A 16,773-nucleotide genomic window follows, 5' to 3' on the forward strand; every position below is an offset into this window, starting at 1 on the left:
AGACAAGCTTCTCTCTAAATGGGAAGGTCCTTACATTGTTGAGGAAGTATATTGTTCCGGTGCCATAAAGATCAACAACACGGAAGGTAATTTTCCTAGAGTTGTAAATGGTTAAAGAATCAAGCATTATATCTCAGGTACTCCCATAAATGTTGAAAGCAATATTATTAATACCATAACTCCGGAGGAGTACATAAGGGATATTTATGAGCCTGTTTCCGACTCCAAAAATGAAGAGGTATGTGATTCGGTAAGTAAATTGACTCCAAAACTTTTCCAGTAGCAATTTTTCTTCGTTTTGGATTTTTTAAGAAAAATAGAAAAATTTAAAGTAGTCCGGAAAGCGCACGAGGAGGCGACAAGCCTGCGAGGCCCGACCTACCCCCCTGGTCGGGCCTGGGTGGCTTGTGTGCACCTCGTGTGCCTCCCAGATTCCGTTTTCTTGCGGACTACTCCTTTTGGTCGGGAAAAATTCATTATATATTCTCCCGAAAGGTCTCATCCTCGTATCACGCAAATATCCTCTGTTTTCGTTTCGAGCTACTGTGCAGACAGATCTATATCGCCATGGCGTCCCCAAAAGTTCCGAAGGACAAGTTCTTCGAGAAGGTCATCAATCCCTACCTCGCGGGAGTGCTGCAACACCCTCAATCTATCGAGATGCATGAGGGGGTGTTGCACATCCATGATGTTGATGGTCCCAAGAAGACCGGAAGTGTGGAGGCGAGGCTCGAAGCAATGGAGCAGCAAGTCTTCAAGGGATGGTGGAACGCGGACTCAACGCCAACCACATGATGATCACAGAGTTCACCAACAAGCACAAGATCGATGCCAATGACATCGGGAAGCACCTCTCCAGGCTCTATGACAGGATTGATCACCTCCAAGCCCAGATCTATGACCTGCAGAACCAAAACTGTGAGTATGACTGCAGATTTAAATCAATACGGTTGGCTGCAGATTTGAGGATTCCGGAGACTGGATCATCTTTCCATGATGGAGCACCTATGCCTTGGAAGACGGAGAATCAGCCCCAGATTGCAACAACTCCACCACCATCACCTTCGAGGGAAGACAATTAAGCACGGGTATGGGCATGCCCCTTGGCTTGTGCCAAGCTTGGGGGAGTTACCCCAGTATCGTATCACCATCACATCTTTTGCTTTTACCTTTTTCTTAGTTCTATCCTTTTTGATTTTATCTTTTTCTAGTAGAATAAAGTTCTTAGTATGATCTAGGCTTGAGTTTTGCTTTGTGTCACCCCCAATGTAATTGATCTCGTGAGTCATATAATAAAGAGTGTTTTAGTTAAGGGCCTTGCCTCATTCCATGATCTAAAGAAAAGGATAATAAAAGAACAAAAGCATGAAAGATCATGTAATGATCTTATGGGAAGTGATGACTTCACCTATAAAAAGAATGTTGATTGGAACTTGTTGTGGGTGGACAAACGTAGTCCTCGGTCATTGTTGCAATTAATAGGAAGTAATAAAGAAAGAGAGGTTCACATATAAATATATCATCTTGGGCACCATCTATAATTGTGAACACTCATTTAACTATTACATGCTTAGAAGTAGACGTTGGACAAGGAAGACAACATAATGAATTATGTTTGCTTGGTTCCAAACAATGTTATATGACTAGAGATCCCTTAGCATGTGACGCTTGCTTCCACCTCATATCAGCCAAAATTTCCGCACTAAGTAGAGATACTACTTGTGCATCCATAAACCTTCAACTCAGTTTTGCCATGAGAGTCCACCATACCTACCTATGGATTGAATAAGATCCCTCAAGTAAGTTGTCATCGGTGCAAGCAATAAAAATTGCTCCCTAAATATGTATGATCTATTATTGTGTGGAAAATAAGCTTTGTGCGAACCTGTGATGAGGAAGACATAAAAGCGACAGACCGCATAATAAAGTTCTTTATCACAGGAGGCAATATAAAGTGACGTTCCTCCACACTAAGAGATCACACATCCAAACCTATGCTTCCCTCTGCGAAGGGCCTATCTTGTACCTTTACTTTTTATCCTTAAAAGAGTCATGGTGATCGACACCAATTCCTTATTTCGCCTTTATCTTGGCTGACGTCATGTGCTAGGGAAAGATCTATATTCATATGTCAACTTGGAAGTAAGTACTCATGAATTATTATTGTTGACATTACCCTTGAGGTAAGTAGTTGGGAGGCAAAACTATAAGCCCCTATCTTTCTCTGTGTCCAACTATAACTTTGATCTCATGAGTACCACGTGAGTTTTAGCAATTGTAGAAGACGAAAGGATGATTGAGTATGTGGATCTGCTTTACAAGCTCTTATTTGACTCTTTCTGATGCTATGATAAATTGCAATTGCTTCAATGATTAAAGTCTATAGGTTGTTAATTCTCAATAAAGTTCTTGATCCATACTTTACTTTGTGAAGGAATTGTCACTTTAGCATAAGAGGATATATGAAGATATTGCTGTTCTAATTATGATCATGATGCCTGCATGTCTGTATTTTGTTTTATCGACACCTCTATCTCTAAACATGTGGGCATATTTATTGATCTCGGCTTCCGCTTGAGGACAAGCGAGGTCTAAGCTTGGGGGAGTTGATACATCCATTTTACATCATGATTTTATGTTGATATTTATCACTTTATGGGCTGTTATTACACTTTACGGTACAATACTTATGCCTTTTCTCTCTTATTTTATAAGGTTTACATGAAGAGGGAGAATGCCGGCAGCTAGAATTATGGCCTGAAAAAGGACCAAGTTTGAGATACCTATTCTACGCAACTTCAAAAGCCGTGAAAATCAACGAGGAATTATTTTGGATTTTATAAAAAATACTGGGCTGAAGAAGTACCGGAGTGGAGCCACCAGGAGGCCACAAGCGTGCCAGGCCGGGCCTGGGTGGCTTGTGGGCCCCCTGTTGCCCCTTCGGCTCCCATCTTATGCTATAAGGAGGATTTCGTCCCACAAAAAATCAGGAGGAGGCTTTCGCGAGGAATCATCGCCGCCACGAGGCGAAACTTGAGCAGAACCAATCTAGAGCTCCGGCATGGCCGTCCTGCCGGGGACACTTCCCTCCCGGAGGGGGAAATCGTCGCCATCGTCATCACCAACACTCCTCTCATTGGAGGCGACTCATCTCCATAAACATCTTCATTAGCACCATCTCATCTCCAAACCCTAGTTCATCTCTTCTAACCAATCTCCGTCTCGTGACTCCGATTGGTACTTGTAAGGTTGCTAGTAGTGTTAATTACTCTTTGTAGTTGATGCTAGTTGGATTACTCGATGGAAGATTATATGTTCAGATCCTTAATGCTATTCAATACCTCTCTGGTCATGAACATGGTTATGCTTTTTGAGTAGTCACTTTTGTTCCTGAGGACATGGGATAAGTCTTGCTATATGTAGTCATGTGAATTTGGTATTCGTTCGATATTTTGATGCGTTGTATGTTGTTTTTCCTCTAGTGGTGTTATGTGAACGTTGACTACATAACACTTCACCATTATTTGGGCCTAGAGGAAAGCATTGGGAAGTAATAAGTAGATGATGGGTTGCTAGAGTGACAGAAGCTTAAACCCTAGTTTATGTGTTGCTTCGTAAGGGGCTGATTTGGATCCACTAGCTTAATGCTATGGTTAGACTTAGTCTTAATTCTTCTTTCGTAGTTGCGGATGCTTGCGAGAGGGGTTAACCATAAGTGGGATGTTTGTCCAAGTAAGGGCAACACCCAAGCACCGGTCCACCCACATATCAAACTATGAAAGTAGCGAACATGAATCATATGAACATGATGAAAACTAGCTTGACAGAAATCCCCATGTGTCCTCGGGAGCGCTTTACCTCATATAAGAGTTCGTCCAGGCTTGTCCCTTGCTACAAAAGGGATTGGGCCATCTTGCTGCACCTTTTTTACTATTGTTACTTGCTACTTGCCACGAATCATCTTATCACACAACTATCTGTTACCGATAATTTCAGTGCTTGCAGAGTATACCTTGCTGAAAAGCACTTGTCAGTTCCTTCTGCTCCTCGTTGGGTTCGACACTCTTACTTATCGGAAGGACTACGATAGATCCCCTACACTTGTGGGTCATCAGAGGCCATCTCAAGCTCCATTCTAGCACCCAGCCGATGGGGGGATCGATCATGGAGGGTCTCTTCATCAACATGGTTGACCTCACGATGATGTGTGAGTAGTTCACCACGGACCTATGGGTCCATATTCAGTACCTAGATGGCAATCTCTCTCTTTGATCTTCAATACAATGATCATCACATCTTTGCTTTGATCCATATGATGTAATTCCCACTACAAGAAAAACACTCAATTATGACCAAAAATAATGACGGTGGTCTAGTTGGTCATGGATTTATGACAAATATTCAGAAATTGGTCATGGAGAGTCTGGGAGGGTCCAAACCCTATTAAATTATGACATTTTTGTTCATAAGGTCATAATCCCATTGCTCAAAATGGTCAGTACGATGTGTAGCATTGTTCATGATTCTAATTCAGATCCACCATGACCAATAATAAGGTCATAATCATATGAGTGGAGGTGACTTGGCGACACCTCAATAGTTTTGCTTACGTGTCGTTTACTCGTGTCAATTTTAAGTGTGTCAGGTCTACATGTAAATTTTAACTAGGTATCAATTGTACATATAGATGGGACCCATGTGTCAAATCAAGCTATTAGCAAGATTGTCATGTGCACAACATAGAAATGTGGGCCCCAAGGGTGCAACCCATTGCCATGTATGGGTGTAAGAAATAAAGACCGAAAATGTCGCATGCTTGGATTTGAACCAGTAAGATGGGCAAACAAACTTGATGTAATCACTACATAACGACCAACTACTGTACTTCAAGGGAATTTACTCTACTTGTAATAGTTTTTTGATTGGGATAATTAAATAAAAAATTGTTTACATAGACAACACTAGTGACAAAAGGAGTGCCACACGAAACGTAAGTTTCCCCAATGGGCATAACCATCTCTGTTTCGCAGCCTCAAAAGGAGAAGCCCCGAACGTGAATCAAAATGTCTTTTAGCCAATGAATATGCATAAAAATTTAGTATATTTTTTGAGGCAACTACACACAACCATATGGGTCAAATTCTTCTAAACCCAATATCTACGCAGACTTGAGCCGGCCCAATAGGGCCTATAGCTTATAAAATCCCTTCCCCAAACGAACCTAACACTAACCCCAGCAGCGTCCTCCCTCTCTACTTGTCCCGCCACCAGCCTCCACCTCTCCCTTCCCACTCACAAGATCGATCCTCTCCATGCTCCTTCTCACTGTCCCGCACCACCATTCATCGGCGAGCTGGTCACCGTGCTCCGGGCACAAACCATGTTATCCTGTTCGCCACGGCAGGCCTTGGTGTGTGCGTGTACGGCCATGGCATCGACGAATCTAGTTGTAGCGCTCACCGCAGGAGGCGGTTTCGTCCGTGCGGATGACCACGACGACGGCAGGTATAGTACCCGTGCCTCCTCTTGACGTTGTCAACCGGAGCTCGCGCTGGAGGAGCTCGTGCTTTAGGGGATCCATGTGGCCAAGGAGAACGACAACAAGGCTGCCGACAGCGCATGAAGGACGAGTCACTGTAGATCCTGGACCCATTCAAAGTGCTCCCTCGCGTCATCGCTATAGATCCTAGACATATTCAAAGTACTCCCTCGTCTCGTCGCCATCGACCTCGACTAGACCCTATGGCCCTTTTGCTGGTACGTGCTCGTCCCGCTCTTCAATCCGGTGGACATGTTTGTTTTGTAGATAAATTTTTTATCACTGCAAGGGAATATTACCTATCATATACACAACTCAATAGCATGTATGCTTTCCCGAATTGAAACCATGAGTGAAATGGCTGGACAAGATAGAATACTACATATGTGTGATGTGGTCTACTTCCGTATAAGTCTCGCAAGGATAAAATTATCCATTGGAAATGTTTAACACGGAGAGAAACATTTTGTGAGTTGGGGAGGGGGAACAAAGTTAATTTGGTGTGCCGTTACTTGCTAGCTTAGCTTCTTATTCTTGGTCACCTTTAAAGATTATAAAAGAATTAGAACAACCATGATTCCAATGCTGCTCGCTGGAAAACATAAATTTCCTATATACTTTCTGTTGTGCCTCACTTTAATGTTGTTAATGGACCCTTGATTGAATTTTCTTTCATCAAGGAATGCCGCTTCAAAAGTGAGTCATTGAGCCTCGACATGGCAATTGTGTTTCACCCACAAATATTTATCTTTTTTTTTGTTGTGGCCTTCTTGTGAACTTAAGATTTCTCAATGATGGATTATGTGTGCAAAATGGATGCTTTGTGGATTCAAGCCCCTGTTTCAGGGTGAGCCACTTTATGAACCAGATATAATATGACATCAATCGACAAATGTAAGATATTGTATAAATTATAATATTACGTTGCTTTAGTTCCTGGTTATTTTAATAATAAGATTGATTGAGGTGTGATTTCTTGTGCTTACTGCTGTGTATTACAAATCAGAAGTGTTATATATTGTGCTTCCTGAAGTAATACATGACGTTTTGCTTCCTAGCGAGGTAAAATGCTATGATGAGAAATCTATGCACCACTCTGGAGAGATTTATCTTTTTGTGTTGATAAACAAACTTAAAACCCATTTTATATCTGAGTTGTCTCATGGATACCAACTTATGTAATTCTTGTTTATTGGCTATTCATGCTATCGATGTAGTACTTTTTTTCAGAAACATTTTCCTTCTTTTTCCATTGGGAATTTTTTAGTTTTGAAAATTAAAGTCTTAAGATAATGGTGGGGGGAATAATGTAGGGAACCAGATGATGGGGGTTGACCAAGTGCGATCCTACCATTGTCTCAATTGGTTGGTACTTTATTTTTCCTTTAGCCGTTTAGTTCTTCAATATGTTTCCCGAACCTTGTTGCACTGCATATCAATTGCTTGGTTTTGTATTATTAATTATGGCTGCAAAATGGATCCTTTGTATAAGAAAAAGTCTATGATGAGAAAAGCCATGCACTACTCTGAAGAGATCTATCTCTCTGTGTTGATAAACAAACTTACAACCCATTTTATGTCTGAGCCGCCTTGGGCATACATGCTTTACTATTTTCTGGTGCAACCTTTAGCTGGATGTGGGGATGGAATTAACACACATATTTTGCACAATCTATTTGTGTTTTTTTGCAATCAGTATTGCTAATACCTCCGCGTGTCTTTAACATTTGCTTTCTCTCGTGGACACATGTATGAACACTTCACTTGTCTTCATTCTCAATTTTCTAGGTTCTTTATTACTCCCCCTCTAAAGAAAAATAAGAGCGTTTATAGATCAATACTAAGTTCTCTTATATTTATTTACGGAGGGAGGGATTTCTTCTAGATTGTAAAAGTTGTATGCTTCACTTTAATGCATGTGTGACATAGTGACAGCAATAGAGCAAATTATCTCATGGAGGGTTCATGATATAATTTGATATAGATTTTCATTTAATTAAGTTGTCTACTTTAGTATTTAAGCTCTGTTTATTTGCACTTAATTGATATGCATTTGAACTTCCTAGTATTTAATACTTGTAATAACTAATTTAAGGAAGAGACCCAAGCTGGGTTGTGTAGCCACGTAAACCCCCTAAATGATCACTACTTGCATCCATGACTTGCTTATACGCTATTTGTAGTCTACTCTCAGCTTGTTGCATTTTACTCATGTCATGTTATGCTTAATTTTCCGCATGTGTTGTCTGATGATCCACAAGTATAGGGGATCAATCGTAGCCCTTTCGATAAGTAAGAGTGTCGAACCCAACGAGGAGCAGAAGGATCTGACAAGTGATTTTCAGCAAGGTAAAATCTGCAAGCACTGAAATTATCGGTAACAAGTGATTGTGTGGTGAGATGATTCGTAGCAAGCAACAAGTAAAAAAAGTAGCAACGGAGCAGAAAAGTGGCCCAATCCCTTTTGTAGCAAGGGACAAGCCTGGACAAAGTCTTACAGGAGGAAAAACGCTCCCGAGGAGACACGGGAATTTCTGTCATGCTAGTTTCATCATGTTCATATGATTCGCGTTCTTTACTTTGATAGTTATATATGTGGGTGGACCGGTGCTTGGGTACTGCCCTTACTTGGACAAGCATCCCACTTATGATTAACCCCTCTCGCAAGCATCCGCAACTACGAAAGAAGAATTAAGACAAAGTCTAACCAGAGCATTAAACTAGTGGATCCAAATCAGCCCCTTACGAAGCAACACAAAAACTAGGGTTTAATCTTCTGTCACTCTAGCAACCCATCATCTACTTACTACTTCCCAATGCCTTCCTCTAGGCCCAAATAATGGTGAAGTGTTATGTAGTCGACGTTCACATAACACCACTAGAGGAAAAACAACATACAACATATCAAATTACCGAATGAATACCAAATTCACATGACTACTATTAGAATGACTTATCCCATGTCCTCAGGAACAAAAGTAACTACTCACAAAGCGTAATCATATTCATGACCAGAGAGGTAATGAGTAGCATCAAGGACCTGAACATAAACTCTTCCACCAAGTAATCCAACTAGCATCAACTACAAAGAGTAATCAACACTACTAGCAACCTTACAAGTATCAATCGGAGTCGCGAGATGGAGATTGGTTACAAGTGATGAACTAGGGTTTGGAGATGAGATGGTGCTGATGAATATGTTGATGGTGTCGAGTCCCCTCCGATGAGAGGAGTGTTGGTGATGACGATGGCGATGATTTCCCCCTCCGGGAGGGAAGTTTCCCTGGCAGGATCGTCGTGCCGGAGCTCTAGATTGGTTCTGCTCAAGTTCAGCCTCGTGGCGGCGGCGAATCCATGAAAAAGCTCCTCCTTGATTTTTTTCCCGGACGAAACCCTTCATATAGCAGAAGAGGGGGGCGAGTGGGCCAGCAGGCTGCCCACAAGCCCTCACGGGGCCGCCTGGGGGTGGTCGCGCCGCGCAGGCTTGTGGCCACGTGCACGCGCCCCTCTGGCACTTCTTAGGCCCAATACTTTTTATAAATCCGGAAAAAATCCTCGTTGATTTTTACGGCGTTTGGAGTTGCGCAAAATAGGTATCTCAAACTTGCTCCACTTTCAGGCCAGAATTCCAGCTGCCGGCGTTCTCCCTCTTCATGTAAACCTTGCAAAATAAGAGATAAAAGGCATAAGTATTGTACCGTGAAGTGAAATAACAGCCCAAGAAGCGATAAATATCAACATGAAAACATGATGCAAAATGGACGTATCAACTCCCCCAAGCTTAGACCTCGCTTGTCCTCAAGCGAAAGACTAGCTCAATAAATATGTCCACATGTTTAGGGAGAGAGGTGTCGACAAAACAAGATACTAACATGCATGCATCATGATCATGATCAGAATAGCCATACCAACATATGATCTCTCATGCTAAAGTGATAATTCCTTCACAAAGTAAAGCATGGATCAAGAACCTTACCGAGAAGTAACAACCGATAGCCTTTAGTCATTGAAGCAATTGCAATTTATCACAACATCAGAAAGAGTCAAATAAGAGCTTGTAAAGCAAATCCACATACTCAATCATTCTTTCGTTCTCTACAATTGCTACAACTCACGTGGTACTCATGAGATCAAAGTTTCAGCTGGACACAGAGAAAGATAGGGGCTTATAGTTTTGCCACCCAACTGCTTACCTCAAGGGTAATGTCAACAATAATAATTCATGAATGCTTACTTCCAAGTTGACATATGAATATAGATCTTTCCCAAGCATATGACGGTAGCCAAGATAAAGACCAAACAGGGAATTGGTGAAGATCACCATGACTCTTTCAGGGACAAAAAGTAAAGGTACAAGATAGGCCCTTCACACAGGGAAGCAAAGGTTGTCATGTGCTTTTGAGGTTTGGATGCGTGTCCTCTTAGTGCGGAGGAACGTCACTTTGTATTGCCTCATGTGATAAAGAACTTTATTATGCAGCCTGTCGCTTTTATGTCTTCCTCATCACAGTTTCGTACAAAGCTTATTTTCCACACATTAATTGATCATACATATTAGAGAGCAATTTTTATTGCTTGCACCGATGACAACTTACTTGAGGGATCTTATTCAATGCATAGGTAGGTATGGTGGACTCACATGGCAAAACTGGGTTGATGGTTTATGGATGCACAAGTAGTATCCCTACTTAGTGCGGGAGGTTTGGCTAATGTGAGCTGGAAGCAATCGTCACATGCTAAGGGATCTCTAATCATATAACATTGTTCGGAGCCAAGAAAACACAATTCATTATGTTGTCTTCCTTGTCCAACATCTACTTCTAGGCTTGCAATAGTTTAGTGAGTGTTCACAATCATAGATGGTGTCAGAGATGATATATTTATATGTGAACCTCTCCTTCTTTATTACTTCCTATTAATTGCAACAATGACCAAGGTCTACGTTTGTCTACCCTCAACAAGTTTCAATCCTAATTCTTTTTATATGTGAAGCCATCACTTCCCATAAGATCATTACATGATCTTTCAAGCTTTTGTTCTATTCTCACTCTTTTGATCATGGCAAGAGGCAAAGCCCTTCAACTAAGACACTCTTTATTATATGGCTCATGAGCTCGAATACATCGGGGGTGACACAAAGCAAAACTCAAGACTAAAACACTAAGACTTTTAATCTACTAGAGAAAGAGAACTTAAAAGGAAAACTAAAACAAAGGTAAAGGCAAAAGATATGATGCTGATACGATACCGGGGCAACTCCCCCAAGCTTGGCACAAGCCAAAGGGATTGCCCATACCAATGCTCAGTTGTCTTCCTTTGGTGGTGATGGTGGTGAAATTGTTGCAATCTTTGACTCCAAGAGGGCCATTAATCTTTGATTTATACCTTGGAGATCTGCGTTATGTTTTTCGAGCAAAACAACTTCACGAGTGAGACAAGTATTGCGAGCATGGGTTGTTTCAGAAAACCTCAAGAGTTCAATCAAAGATGGAGACAGTAGGTGGAGGTAGGGTTGGAGGAAATCCACTTCAACTTCTTCCTTGTTGAGCACAGATTGCACTTCATCCCATGCGTGTTCCTTCTCCTTAGCTTTGCCCTTGGTTTCTTTAGGTAGCCTTTCCTTAGTCTCCATGACCTCCATCCTTTTCAGATCAGCATGAACTTCTCCATAGATTTGACGAAGGTTGTTCTCACCCACAGATTCCTGGGACGACATCTTGACCTAGATCTGTGGCAGAAAACAGGCTCGAAACGAAAAACAGAGGAAATCTGCGTGATGCAGGGGTCAGACCAAACGGAAGTATATATAATGATTTTTTTCCAGACCAAAGGAGTACCCTGAACGAAAACGGAGTCCGGGAGGCGCACAAGGTGGCCACAAGCCCTCACGGCGCGGCCAGGGGATGGGCCCGCTCCGTGCAGGCTTGTCGCCTCCTCGCGCACTTTCCGGACTACTTCCAATTTTGTATTTTTTCAAATATTCCAAAACGGAGAAAATTTCCTACTGGAAAAGTTTTGGACTCTGTTTTCTTACCGAATCACATACCTCTTCGTTTTCAGAGTCTGAAACACGGTGATAAATATCCCTTAGGTATTCTTCCGGAATTATGGTATTGATGATATTGCTTTCAACATTTATGGGAGTACCTGAGATATAATGCTTGATTCTCTGCCCATTTACCACTCTTGAACAATTACCTTCCGTGTTGTTGATCTTGATAGCACAGGAACGATATACTTCCTCAACAACATAGGGACCTTCCCATTTAGAGAGAAGCTTGCCTGCAAAGAATCTTAAACGAGAGTTATATAGCAAGACATAATCACCTACATTGAACTCACGCTTTTGTATCCTCTTATCATGCCACCTCTTAACCTTCTCTTTGAACAGCTTGGCATTCTCATATGCGTGAGTTCTCCACTCATCAAGCGAGCTAATATCAAATAACCTCTTCTCATCGGCAAGTTTGAAATCAAAGTTGAACTCTTTGATTGCCCAATAAGCTTTATGATCTAGCTCAAGAGGTAAATGACATGCTTTCCCATACACCATTTCGTACGAAGACATGCCCATGGGATTCTTATAGGCAGTTCTATAAGCCCACAATGCATCATCGAGCTTTTTACACCAATTCTTTCTAGAACTGTTGACAGTCTTTTGCAGAATCAGTTTAATCTCTCTATTACTTAGCTCTACTTGACCACTGTACTGAGGGTGGTAGGGAGACGCAATTCTATGGTTGACATCGTACTTAGCAATCGTTTTACGGAAAGCACCATGAATGAAGTGTGAACCACCGTCGGTCATTAGATATCTAGGGACTCCAAATCTAGGGAAGATAACTTCTTTAAACATCTTGATAGAAGTGTTGTGATCAGCACTACTAGTGGGGATAGCTTCTACCCACTTAGTGACGTAATCAACAACAAGGATATGAGTATACCCGTTGGATTTTGGAAAAGGTCCCATATAATCAAAGCCCCAAACATCAAATGGTTCAATGACAAGTGAATAGTTCATAGGCATTTCCTGACGTTTGCTAATATTACCTATTCTTTGACATTCGTCACAAGACAAGACGAACTTACGGGCATCCTTGAAGAGAGTGGGCCAATTGAAACCTGATTGCAATACCTTGTGTGCAGTTCTATCTCCCGCATGGTGTCCTCCGTAGGCCTAGGAGTGATACTTCTGTAGAATCTGTCCCTGTTCATGTTCAGGTACACAACGTCTAATAACACCATCTACTCCTTCCTTATAAAGGTGAGGATCATCCCAAAATTAATGTCTCAAGTTAAAGAAGAATTTCTTCTTTTGCTGGTACGTGAAAATAGGTGGTATGTATTTGGCAACGATATAGTTTGCATAATCAGCATACCACGGTGCACTACGTGAAGCATTGATGACATTCAGTTGCTCATCGGGAAAGCTATCATCAATAGGTTGTGGGTCATCAAGAACGTTCTCCAACCTAGACAAGTTATCTGCTACTCGGTTATCAGCACCCTTTCTGTCGACAACATGCAAATAAAATTCTTGTAGCAAGAGAACCCATCAGATAAGTCAAGGTTTAGCCTCTTTCTTCTCCATGAGGTACTTAATAGCAGCATGATCAGTGTGAATAGTGACTTTGGAATCAACTATTTAAGACCTGAACTTTTCACATGCAAACACGACTGCTAAAAACTCCTTGTTCGTAGTAGCATAGTTTCTCTGGGCAGTGTCTAGAGTTTTACTAGCGTAGTGAATAACATTCAACTTCTTATCGACTCTTTGACCTAGAATAGCACCAACCGTATAATCACTAGCGTCACACATGATCTCAAAAGGTAAGTTCCAATCAGGTGGTTGAACCATAGGTGCAGTTTGAAGGGTAACGTAGCATAAATTCAAAAAAAATCCTACGCATATTCAGATCTTCCTATGGAGAGACCAGCAACGAGAGAGGGGTGAGTGCATCTTCATACCCTTGAAGATCGCTAAGCGGAACCGTTGCTAGAACGCGGTTGATGGAGTCGTAATCGCAGCGATTCAGATCGCGGTGTGATTCCGATCTAGTGCCGAGCTACGACACCTCCGCGTTGAACACATGTGCAGCCCGGTGACGTCTCCCGCACCTTGATCCAGCAAGGAGGAGTGAGAGGTTGGGGAAGAACTCCAGCAGCACGACGGTGCGGTGTCAATGGAGAGACGAGGTCTCCCGGCAGGGCTTCGCCAAGCACCGACAGAGAGGAGGAGGAAGAAGGGCAGGGCTGCGCCGAGAGAGAGAGGAAACCGTGTGCAAAACAACCCCGAAACCTCAACTATATATAGGGGGAGGGGGAGGGGGCGCAGCCCTTAGGGTTCCCACAGCCAAGGGGTGCGGCAGCCCCAAATGGTAGAGGGGGCGGCGGCCAGGGCAGGGAGGAGGGGTGGTGCGCACCCCTGGTGGGCCTTAGGTCCACCTGGCTTAGGGTTTGCCCCCCCTTCCCTCTCCCCTGCGCATTGGGCTGAGTGGGGCGGCGCACCAGCCCACCTAGGGGCTGGTTCCCTCCCCCACTTGGCCCATCTTACCTCCCGGGGTCGTTGCCCCCCTTCGGTGGACCCCCGGGGCCACCTCCGGTGGTCTCGGTACGTTACCGGTGATGCCCGAAACACTTCCGGTGTCCGAAACCATCTGTCCTATATATCAACATTTACCTCCGGACCATTCCGGAGCTCCTCGTGATGTCCAGGATCTCATCCGGGACTCCGAACAACTTTCGGTAACCTCGTATAACAATTCCCTATAACCCTAGCGTCATCGAACCTTAAGTGTGTAGACCCTACGGGTTCGGGAGACAGGCAGACATGACCGAGACACATCTCCGGCCAATAACCATCAGCGGGGTCTGGATACCCATGGTGGCTCCCACTTGCTCCACGATGATCTCATCGAATGAACCACGATGTCAAGGATTCAATCAATCCTGTATGGATTCCCTTTGTCTGTCGGTATAGAACGTGTCCGAGATTCGATCGTCGGTATACCCTTACCTTGTTCAATCTCGTTACCGGTAAGTCTCTTTAATTGTTCCGTAGCACGTCATTGTGTGACTAACTCCTTAGTCACATTGAGCTCATGATGATGTTCTACCGAGTGGGCCCAGAGATACCTCTCCGTCACACGGAGTGACAAATCCCTATCTCGATTCGTACCAACCCAACAGACACTTTCAGAAATACCCGTAGTGCACCTTTATAGTCACCCAGTTACGTTATGACATTTGATACACCCAAAGCACTCCTGTGGTATCCGGGAGTTGCACAATCTCACGGTCGAAGGAAAAGACACTTGACATCAAAAAAGCTTTAGCATACGAACAATACGATCTAGTGCTATGCTTAGGATTGGGTCTTGTCCATCACATCATTCTCCCAATGATGTGATCCCGTTATCAATGACATCTAATGCCCATGATCTGGAGACCATGATCATCTATTGACTAACGAGCTAGCCAACTAGAGGCTTGCTAGGGACACATTGTGATCTTTTTATTCACACATGTATTATTGTTTCCTGTTAATACAATTATAGCATGAACAATAGACTATTATCATGAACAAGGAAATATGATAATAACCATTTTATTATTGCCTCTAGGGCATATTTCCAACAGTCTCCCACTTGCACTAGAGTCAATAATCTAGTTACATTGTGATGTATCGAACACCCATAGCATTATGGTGTTGATCATGTTTTGCTCGTGGAAGAGGTTTAGTCAACGGGTCTGCAATATTCAGATCCGTGTGTACTTTACAAATATCTATTACTCCACTCTGGACATGGTCCTGGATGGAGTTGTAGCGGCGTTTGATGTGCTTCGTCTTCCGGTGAAACCTAGGCTCCTTGGCTATGGCAATGGCCCCAGTGTTATCACAGAAGAGTGTCATTGGACCCGACGCGCTTGGAACCACTCCAAGATCGGTGATGAGCTCCTTCATCCAAATTCCTTCATGAGCCGCTTCTGAAGCAGCTATGCACTCCGCTTCACATGTAGATGCTGCTAGGACTTCTTGCTTGCTGCTGCACCAGCTCACTGCCCCACCATTCAAAACATATACATATCCGGTCTGTGACTCAGAGTCATCCAGATCTGTGTCGAAGCTAGCGTCGGTGTAACCCTTTATGACGAGCTCTTCGTCACCTCCATAAACGAGAAACATTTCCTTAGTCCTTTTCAGGTACTTAAGGATATTCTTGTCCGATGTCCAGTGTTCCATACCGGGATCACTTTGGTACCTCCCTACCAAACTTATGTCAAGGTTTATATCAGGTCTGGTACACAGCATGGCATACATAAAAGAGCCTATGGCTGATGTGTAGGGGACAGAATTCATCTTCTCTCTATCTGCTGCCGTGGTCGGCGACTGAGTCTTACTCAATCTCATACCTTGCAAAACTGGCAAGAACCCTTTCTTTGAGTTTTCCATATTGAACTTCTTGAATATCTTGTCAAGGTATGTGCTTTGCGAAAGACCTATGAGGCGTCTCGATCTATCTCTATAGATCTTGATGCTTAATATGTATGCAGCTTCTCCAAGGTCCTTCATTGAAAAACTGTTGTTCAAATAGGACTTTATGCTCTCCAACATCTCTATATTATTCCCCATCAATAATATGCATCCACATACAGTATGAGGAAAGCTACAGAGCTCCCACTCACTTTCTTGTATAGACAGGCTTCTCCGTAAACCTGTATGAACCCAAACGCTTTAATCACCTCATTAAAGCGAATGTTCCAACTCCGAGATGCTTGCACCATCCCATAGATGGAGCGCTGGAGCTTGCACACTTTGTTAGCACCCTTAGGGTCGACAAAACCTTCTGGTTGCATCATATACAACTCTTCCTTAAGGTTCTCGTTAAGGAACGCTGTTTTGACGCCCATTTGCCAAATTTCATAATCATAAAAGGCGGCAATTGCTAACATGATTCGAACTGATTTCAGCTTCGCTACGGGAGAGAAAGTCTCTTCGTAGTCAACTCCTTGAATTTGTCGAAAACCCATTGCGACAAGTCGAGCTTTGTAAACGGTTACATTACCGTTTGCATCAGTCTTCTTCTTGAAGATCCATTTGTTTTCTATGGCTCGCCGGTCATCGAGCAAGTCCACCAAAGTCCATACTTTGTTCTCATACATGGATCCTATCTCGGATTTCATAGCTTCAAGCCATTTGTTGGAATCCAGGCCTGCCATGGCTTCTTCATAGT

The 16,773-nt window shown here is 42.9% G+C and overlaps 2 non-coding genes across 2 annotated transcripts; both read left to right on the top strand.

Moving 5' to 3' along the window:
• Positions 1 to 6,603: 6,603 nt before the first annotated feature.
• LOC123423391 lies at positions 6,604 to 6,697 on the top strand. The gene has a single exon (XR_006621068.1). It is a non-coding gene; the product is annotated as a small nucleolar RNA Z221/R21b (small nucleolar RNA).
• Positions 6,698 to 7,035: 338 nt separating this feature from the next.
• On the top strand, positions 7,036 to 7,127 carry LOC123423381. The gene has a single exon (XR_006621065.1). It is a non-coding gene; the product is annotated as a small nucleolar RNA Z221/R21b (small nucleolar RNA).
• The last annotated feature ends 9,646 nt before the right edge of the window (positions 7,128 to 16,773 follow it).

This window comes from Hordeum vulgare, chromosome 1H (assembly GCF_904849725.1).
Source record: "Hordeum vulgare subsp. vulgare chromosome 1H, MorexV3_pseudomolecules_assembly, whole genome shotgun sequence".
In the NCBI taxonomy this organism is placed as follows: domain Eukaryota; kingdom Viridiplantae; phylum Streptophyta; class Magnoliopsida; order Poales; family Poaceae; genus Hordeum; species Hordeum vulgare.